The sequence below is a fragment of the Tachyglossus aculeatus genome, chromosome 15, assembly GCF_015852505.1.
Source record: "Tachyglossus aculeatus isolate mTacAcu1 chromosome 15, mTacAcu1.pri, whole genome shotgun sequence".
NCBI classification, from domain to species: domain Eukaryota; kingdom Metazoa; phylum Chordata; class Mammalia; order Monotremata; family Tachyglossidae; genus Tachyglossus; species Tachyglossus aculeatus.
Genome location: NC_052080.1, coordinates 20458816 through 20468797, shown reverse-complemented (window position 1 = coordinate 20468797; position 9982 = coordinate 20458816). Strand labels below are relative to the sequence as shown.

The 9982-nt window shown below is 43.4% G+C and overlaps 1 pseudogene; it reads right to left on the bottom strand.

Moving 5' to 3' along the window:
- Positions 1-7271: 7271 nt before the first annotated feature.
- On the bottom strand, positions 7272-7447 carry LOC119937908 (annotated as a pseudogene).
- Positions 7448-9982: the final 2535 nt, after the last annotated feature.

The window sequence follows — 9982 nt, the reverse complement described above, 5'->3', positions numbered from 1 at the left end:
AAATTAAAAGGTTGGGAAGAAGAGATGACTGAGAAGGGAAGAGGAAGCATTTAGATTTGCGCATATTGAGTTTGTCAGTTGGTCAGGCCGTCAATCATTCTGCTAAACCCATATGAAACATGGGACTCCTTGTGCTATCACCTTACATAGCTACAAAAGGCATTAATCTCATATCTTTTGCTCACACTTGAGAAGACACTTACATACTAAAGCCACGGACAAGACAGGAAATAAACAATACCAGAATGGCAACCTTCTCGCCTCCTTCAGCTCCTTAGAAATTTTATTCTCTAATTTCTCACTGTGGCATGTGGGAAGCATACCGGATCTAGTTGAGACTCCCTCAGCTCATAAATCCGGCCCAGCCACTCAAATTGGCCATCTGACCTTTAGTTTACTCTTCTTGGACCTAAATGTGGGCTTTTTCAGTATAGATTTAGAAAAGAACTAGCTTGTTTATATGACCCAGTAGCTAACACGGAGCTGTAAAAAGCATATTTATTTCTCTTTGTTGCAACATAAACACTGTTTGCTATTTTTTCCATTCAAGGCAACTTCACTCTCCCCAGCCCCCACTTTCATTGTTCTTGTCAAAATGTTATTTTCATTGCAGTCTAAATGAAAAATAAAAAGGGGAGGGAAGGTGGGCTTTTCCCTGTTAATGAGACTTCATTTGGTGATTCTGGAAAAGGCTCATTCCTGTATTTCCCTAAACTCCCTGGACGGCTTGCTCGTGGCATGGAGAATGAAGCAGCTAATTGGAATTCAAAGATGGGATGGGATGAAGGGTTTGTCAAGTCATGTTTTTGGTTGTCATCCAGAGGGGGTGGAAACTATTCATTTGAGTGAGAAGAAGCTGGGTATTATAGTCATGCAGGTGTCCTTCAGGGTGGCTTTCTGACTGGTCCAGTAGTCTGTGTGATTGACAGATTCTCCTGGAGGCAGTGAGCCCTCTGCCTCCCCCTGCTTAATAACAATAATAATAATGGCATTTATTAAGCATTTACTATATGCAAAGCACTGTTCTAAGCACTAGAGAAGTTACAAAGCAATCAGGTTGTCCCACAGGGGGCTCACAGTCAATCCCCATTTTACAGAAGAGGTAACTGAGGCACAGAGAAGTTAAGTGACTTGCCCAAAGTCACACCGCTGACAACTGGTGGAGCTGGGATTTGAACCCATGACCACTGACTTCAAAGCCCGGGCTCTTTCCACTGAGCCATGCTGCTTCTCAGCTTGCTTCCCTTGCTTGAACTAGTAGTAGTTATTTGGGCGGGGGGAATTATTGCTGTGGGTTCCCCAGGCCTAGAAACCAGGCAGACAATCTGCTGTTCAGAGTACTGGTAGCAGTACTTGTTAAGCGCTTACTATGTGCCAGGCACTCTACTCAGCGGTAGGATAGAGACAAACTAAGGCAGTTGGACACGGTCCATGTCCCACGTGGGGTTCACGGTCTTAATCTCCTTTTTTACAGATGGGATAACTGAGGCACAGAGCATTGAAGGGACTTGTCCAAGGACTCGAGGAGAACATGTGGAAGAATAGGGATTAGAACGCAGGTCCTTCTGACTTCCAGGGCTGTGCTCTATGTACTGGGCGCCACGGTGAGGTTCCAGGGATGGAATTGGAGGTAGGTCTATATAACAGATGACCTGAAATTGCTACTGTTACCCTGCAATACACACTCTGGTCTGTAAACTCCTTTTGGACAGTGGAAGAGTCTACCAACAGCTGTTGCATTGTACTTTCCCAACCACTATGTGCTCTGCTCATAGTAAATGCTCAATCAATACCACTGATGATGGTGATGTTGCTTTAAATTTTCCAAGCCCTTAATACAGTGCTCTGCATACAGTAAATGTTCAATAAATACCTCTGATTGATCGATTGGAACACTGAAGATAAGCTTATTCTGGGCAGGCACCTAACTCCCCCCTCCTCCCTGCTCCCCCCAACACACACACACACAGTTTTTTCAGTGGATAACTTCCTTTCCCTCAAACTTTGCCTGCTTTATCGAAACTCACCCAGTGATTCCTAAATAAGAGAATTAAAGAACCATTTTTCACCTCTTAGGCACAAATGGAGTTTTAGGAAAAAAAGGTATGACTGGGAATTGATCCAGGGCTTTAAAATAATGATGACATTTATTAAGCTCTTACTATGATCTAAATGCTGGGGTAGGTATAGAGTTATCAGCTGAGAGCTCACCTCCTCCAGGAGGCCTTCCCAGACTGAGCCCCCTCCTTCCTCTCCCTCTCCTCCCCACCTTACCTCCTTCCCTTCCCCACAGCACCTGTATATATGTTTGTACATATTTATTACTCTATTTATTTTACTTGTACATATTTACTATTCTACTTATTTTATTTTATTAATATGTTTGGTTTTGTTGTCTGTCTCCCCCTTCTAGACTGTGAGCCCACTGTTGGGTAGGGACCGTCTCTATATGTTGCCAACTTGTACTTCCCAAGCACTTAGTACAGTGCTCTGCACATAGTAAGCGCTCAATAAATACGATTGAAGGAATGAATCAGCTCAAATAGCCTAGTGGGAGTCAGAAGGAGCTGGGTTCCAATCCCCGCTCCACCACTTGTCTGCAGTGTGATCTTGAGCAAGTCACTTAACTGCTCTGTACCTCAGTTACCTCATTTGTAAAATGGGGATTAATATGCTAAATCCCGTGTGGGACATGTACCTACATTTAGTATAGTGCCTGGCGCATAGTAAGCACTTACTGAATACCATTAAAAAAAGATTCTCAATCTATTTATTCACAGTTTACAGATGAGGAACTGAGCCCCAGGGAGGTAAAATGACCTGCCCGGGGTCATACAGCAGAATAGGGAAAGAACTGGTATTTGAACCCAGATCAACTAGGGAATAATAATAATAATAATGGCATTTATCAAGCACTTACTATGTGCCAGGCACTGTTCGAAGCTCTGGGGTGGATACAAGCAGATTGGGTTGGACACAGTCCCTTGCCCCACGTGGGTCTCACAGTCTCAATCTCCATTTTACAGATGAGGTAATTGAGGCCCAGAGAAGTGAAGTGACTTGCCCAAGGTCACACGGCAGACAAGTGGCAGAGCAGGGACTAGAACTCATGACCTTATGACTCCCAGTTATGCGTTCTTTCTATCAGAGAAAGTTATGTGTTCTTTCTATTGGAGAAGCAGCGTGGCTCAGTGGAAAGAGCCCGGGTTTTGGAGTCAGGGGTCATGGGTTCAAATTCAGGCTCTGCCAATTGTCAGCAGTGTGACTTTGGGCAAGTCACTTAACTTCTCTGTGCCCCAGTTCCCTCATCTGTAAAATGGGGATTAAGACTATGAGCCCCATGTGGGACAACCTGATCACCTTGTATCTCCCCAGTGCTTTGCACATAGTTAGCGCTTAACAAATACCATCATTATTATTATTATTATTCTCTGTGCCTCAGTTACCTCATCTGTAAAATGGGGATGAAGACTGTGAGTCCCCTATGGGACAGCCTGGTCACCTTGTAACCTCCCCAGCGCTTAGAACAGTGCTTTGCACTTAATAAGCGCTTAATAAATGCCATTATTATTATCATTATTAGGACCCAGGTGCCTCCCACATCTGGGACATCTTGGCATAACTAGGGAATAATAATAATGGTATTTATAAAGCACTTATTATGTGCCAGGCACTGTTCGAAGCTCTGCGGTTGGGTTGGGTTGGACACAGTCCCTTGTCCCTTGTCCCCCTCTCCATCCCCCCATCTTACCTCCTTCCCTTCCCCACAGCACCTGTATATATGTATATATGTTTGTACATATTTATTATTCTATTTATTTATTTATTTTACTTGTACATATCAATTCTATTTATTTTATTTTGTTAGTATGTTTGGTTTTGTTCTCGGTCTCCCCCTTTTAGACTGTGAGCCCACTGTTGGGTAGGGACTGTCTCTATCTGTTGCCAACTTGTACTTCCCAAGCGCTTAGTACAGTGCTCTGCACACAGTAAGCGCTCAATAAATACAATTGATTGATTGATTGTCCCACGTGGGTCTCACAGTCTCAATCTCCATTTTACAGATGAGGGAACTGAGGCCCAGAGAAGTGAAGTGACTTGCCCAAGTCACCCAAGTGACCTGGGCAAGTCACTGCACTCCTCTGGGCCTCAGTTCCCTCATCTGCAAATTGGGGATTCAAATAACTGTTCTCCTTCCAACTTAAACTGGAAGCCCCATGTGGGACATGATGATCTTGCATCTAACCCAGCACTTAGTACAATACTCGGCAGCTAGTAAGCACTTAACAGATACCTCTATTATTCTGACATATTTTTGTAATCATCATCAATCGTATTTATTGAGCGCTTACTATGTGCAGAGCACTGTACTAAGCGCTTGGGAAGTACAAATTGGCAACATATAGAGACAGTCCCTACCCAACAGTGGGCTCACAGTCTAAAAGGGGGAGACAGAGAACAAAACCAAACATACTAACAAAATAAAATAAATAGAATAGATATGTACAAATAAATTAAATAAATAAATAAATAGAATAAATTTAAGGTCCACCCCCTCCATTAAAGTATAAGATCTTTAAGAAGCAGCGTGGCTCAATGGAAAGAGCCCGGGCTTGGGAGTCAGAGGTCACGGGTTCTAATCCCGGCTCCACCACTTGTCAGCTGTGTGACTTTGGGCAAGTCACTTCACTTCTCTGGGCCTCAGTTACCTCATCTGTAAAATGGGGGTGAAGACTGAGCCCCCACCCTTGGGACAATCTGATCACCTTGTAACCTCCCCAGTGCTTAGAACACTGCTTTGCACATAGTAAGTGCTTAATAAATGTCATTATTATTATTATTATTAAAAGCAAGGATCACATTTAAGAAACAGCGTGGCCTAGCGGAAAGGATATGGGACTCTTCAAGTCAGAGTAGTGGGTTCTAATCCCGGTTCAGCCACATGTCTGCTGTGTGATCTTGGGCAAATCACTTAACTTTCTGTGCCTCAGTTACCTCATCTGTAAAATGAGGATTTAGATTGTGAGCCTCACATGGGACAAGGACTGTGTCCAACCTCCTTGTATCTACAACAGTGCTTAGAAAAGTGCTCGGCACACAGTAAGTGTTTAATACCACAGATATTATATTTACTACCTTTATTGTCTTCTCCCAAGAGGTCAGTAGAGTCCTCTGCCATCAGCCAGTCAATCGCACTTATTGAGTACTTACTGTGTGCAAAGCACTGTACTAAGCACTTGGGAGAGTACATTATAACCAATTCATTTCCTGCCCACAACGAGCTTACAATCTAGAAGGGGAGACAGACATTAATACATATAAACTTTTTACTGATAATTTATAATTCTTCTAATTTATTATCATTTATTCATTCACTCAAATGTATTTATTGAGCTCTTACTGTTTGCAGAGCCACGTACTGATCGCTTGGGAGAGTACAATATAGCACTAAATGGAATATTTATTTATAGCACTCAGCCCATAGTAAGTGCTCACTACGGGCTACTGATTGAATGAGCTCTATAGATTTGAACACCGATCATGAAAATACCCCTCTAGGCCCACAATCATCTCTCCAGTCACTCTCCATGTCTTTGGTCAGAGCGAGCCGCTTGCCAAGCTCACGATCAGGTGCTGTAATGCGATGGGTATATTATTTTCAATTGTTCACTCGCAAATTAAACTGCAGCTGCTGCCTCCGGTTAACCTGATCTGCATGGAGACGCATCATTAGGAAAAATCGATTAATTTTTCCATTCTCCTGGTTGGTGCCAGAGTTGAAGAGGGCAGAGAAAAGAATGAAAAAAAAAATAGGACCTCACTACCCATTGTTCTGGGGAGTTGAAACCAGGCGTATTGAGTAGCTGAGGTAGGAGGTCAGCTAAACCTGGGATGTATTTTCATTTGAAATTAATTTGAGATGTAGCTAAGCATTAGAAGACCTGCAGGGGACATTCACCTGTTGTGTTTGTGGTCTTTGTTAAACACTTCTTTTGTGCTGAGCACTGTGCTAAGAGCTGGGGTAGATCCGGCTCCTCCACTCACCTGCCGTTTGACCTTGGGCAAGTGACAACTTCTCAGTGCCTCAGTTACCTCACCTGTAAAATGGTGATTGAGAGTGTGAGCCCCATGGCTCAGTGGAAAGAGCCCGGGCTTTGGAGTCAGAGGTCATGGGTTCAAATCCCGGCTATGCCAATTGTCAGCTGTGTGACTTTGGGCAAGTCACTTAACTTCTCTGTACCTCAGTTACCTCATCTGTAAAACGGGGACGAAGACTGTGAGCCCCCCATGGGACAACCTGATCACCTTGTAACTCCCCAATGATGGGGACATTATATTGTATCTATGCAAGTGCTTAGAACAGTGCTTTGCACCTAGTAAGCACTTAATAAATGCCATTATTATGTGAGACAGAGACTGTCGAACCCAATTACCTTGTATCTACCCCAGCGCTTAGAACAGTGCACTTAAATACCATAATTATTATTATTATTATTATTGTCCAACTCAATCAGGTCAGACACAGATTCTTTCCCTTTCCCACATGGGGCTAAAAGTCTAAAGCAGAGAGAGGAAACAGGTGTTTACTTCCCATTTTACAGATGAGGGAACTGAGGCACAGAGAAATTAAGCCACTTACCCAAGGTCACACAGCAAGCAAGTGAAGAAGCGGGGATGACAAGCTGGGCCTCCCAACTCCCAGGCCTATATTCTTTCCTTTAGGCTCTTCACTCCACACCCTAATCCCTCCCTCCCTCCCTCACCCCAACTTTCTCTCCTGTGTACACAGAACTTCACCAACCACCGGAAAGAGGAATTAAAGGACATGACCTCTGATCTCAAGAAAGATCTATTAATCAATAGGTCTTGATGTTGCTCTGTGCATTTCTCTCTTTTTCCAGGTATACTCATTAAGTTCCTACGAGGAGCCAAGTACTGAACTAAGCACTTGCATAGATACAATATAATATCCCCAACATTGGTTAAACTGTGAAGACTGGCCTTGCTTTGCTGAGCTGGCAAACGCTTTGCTCTGCAGAGAGGGGAAGGTAAAGGAGAGTCTTTAGTAGCTGTCCAAAAAATCTTGGCTAGGATATTGCCAGCAATAATAATAATAATGGTTTTTTTTAAGTGCTTACTATGTGGCAGGCACTGTACTATGCACTGGAAAAAATATTCCCCTAGGAGGAAAGGCACCGATTCTGGAAGCCCAGCCTGATGCATGGCAACTTGTACTTCCCAAGCACTTAGTACAATGCTCTGCACACAGTAAGCGCTCAATAAATAGGATTGATTGATTGATTGAGAGGATTGAACAAGCTCTGGACCCAACTCCCTGTTCCAAAAATCCATTTATTACATCATCCTCGAATTGAGGACATATCAGACATTAAACTGATAAGAACAGATACTACACTTGATCTTAACCAAAAGGCCAAGAAGTGAATAGAGAGAAGAAAGGAGGAGGAGAGAGGAGAGTGATGGGGGGGGGCGTGAGAGAGAGAGAGAGAGAAAGCAAAAGAGAAGTAAAATGGCCTAGTGGACTAAACACAGGCCTGGGAGTTGGAAGGATGTGGGTTCTAATTCCGCCTCTGCCTCTTGTCTGCTCTGTGACCTTAAACAAGCCACTAAACTTCTCTGTGTCTCAGTTACCTCATCTGCAAAATGAGGATTAAGATTGCAAACCCTATGTGAGCCATGGACTGTGTCCAACCTGATTAACTTGTAGCTACCCCAGTGTTTAGTTCAGTGCCTGGAAAATAGTGAGAACTTAAATACCATTAACAAAATAGAGAGGGAGAGAGAGAGAGAAGTGAGAACCTGAGACTCTGACAGTTTCCACAATCAGTTCTGTCATCTTACAGCCTGTCTCCCACTATAGAATATCACCATACTGTGGGCAGGGATCATGTCCATCAATTTAGTTGTACTGTACATTTCCGAGGGCTTAGTACAGTGCTCTGCACACAGCAAGTGCTCAATAAATACCATTGATGGATTGATCTCATCATGTCGCTTCCAAGCCACCTCTTCCATCATGTACACCTTGCCTATCACTTCCAGACAAGCCTGTCCAATTCATTTTCCAGATTAGAATATTATTTCCAATCAGAATCTTATTCCGATTGGATTAATTTGATTGGGTTATTCCGATTAACTTTAACACAATGTTCTCTCAGGGAGACCACAGGGAAGAGGCACACACAGCTTGAGTCACCGACAGAAGCTCTTTCTGAGTGCCTGCTGTTTTCAATACACCGAAATTGAAGTTCACGGCTTTTCATTCTGAAATCCCTCACATGACATTGCGCACATTCAGAGAAACCACTGCAGATGACTCTGAAAAAGCCAAAATATTATGGAAATGACCCTCGGACCAACCTCGCACAGAAATCATGTGCCAGAAGTACTGTCTGTGGAAAAAAAAAATTGTTTCAAAAATCCAACTGCTTCATATTCCAGCCCAAGGTCATCACCTCTGGGGCCAACTATTCTGTCTGGCATGAACCATGCATGGAAAAAGCACAAATGTGATTTACCCAATTGGCATGGAATAAAAGTTTACCCTGCAATCATTTTTCATGCCTGTTTTTCAGAGAGGATCCCACATGCCTATACCAGGAGAGATGGCAGAGCAGGGTTGAAGTGTGCAAAGAGCAACCGGTATTGTGAAACCCAACTCTTACTGACCAGGCGAATTGCGTCAACTCTGACTTGTGCTTTCCTGCTGGCCAGTTTTAAGCCTATGGGTTTTACCGGATCCAGGGCTGTTCGTGGGGAAGAATCCAGAAATTCTCCCCAGGCTGGGTCTCCCGTGAACAAAGACACTGGACTGGGTGGTGGCTCCATCTCCATTCACCCAGGCTGGGACTTTGCTTTCAGACCCATCCTCTCCTTCCATCTGGTGCCCTTGGAAGCCAACCAGTAGACGTGCTTTTGGGATGAGACAATCCATTTCTTGGGAGATAGCCATCTGGATGGACCCAAGTGGAAGACTCCAAAGGAGGATCTTTCCAACAGTAGATGAATTTAAGTGCCTAACAAGAAGATTCCTGGAAATATGGTGAACAAAAGAAGAGAACAAAGGCAGTTCTGTCGCAAGCCCTGGAACCTGGGAGCCCCTGCCTCAGACTTCGCAATTCACATGCTTTCTTAGCTGCTGTCAGTGGGTGTCTTTTATTCATTCATTCATTCAATCGTATTTATTGAGCACTTACTGTGTGCAGAGCACTGTATTAAGCGCTTGGGAAGTACAAGTTGGCAACATATAGAGGCGGTCCCTACCCAACCACGGGCTCACAGTCTAGAAGGGGGAAACAGACAACAAAACAAAACATGTGGACAGGTGTCAAGTCATCAGAATAAATAGAAGTGAAGCTAGATGCACATCATTAACAAAATAAATAGAATAGTAAATAGTAAACTGTGTTGCAGAAGTGGAAGTCATAGTAAGAGAAGTAGTAGTAGGAGCTGCAGCAGTAGTAGTAGAAGAAGAAATAGTATTTCTACTACTATTGTAGAAGTACAATAGCACAACAAACTAGCCTGCTCTGTGACCTTGGGCAGGTCACTTCGCTTCTCTGTGCCTCAGTTACCTCATCAATAAAATGGGGATCGAGTCTGTGAGTCCCAAATGGGACAGGGACTGTGTCCAACCCTACTGGGTTGTATCCATCCCAGCACTTAGTACAGTGCTTGGGACATAGTAAGCGCTTAACTAATGCCATTATTATTATTATTATTTATTGAGCATTTTCTGAGGGCAATACAGATTAGCACTGGGAAAATACAATAGAAGCAAAAACCACATCCCCCTGAAGTTTAAGGCATTTACAAACTATGGGGTAAAAATAATGGAGCAGTAGGAAAAACAAAGTTTAGATAGGGAGTAGAGAAATAGCAGGATAACATGCAAAATGTGTTCTATAGTCTAGGTCCATTATTTGCTTGTTCATTTAAAAATACAATTTCTCTAGAAAAG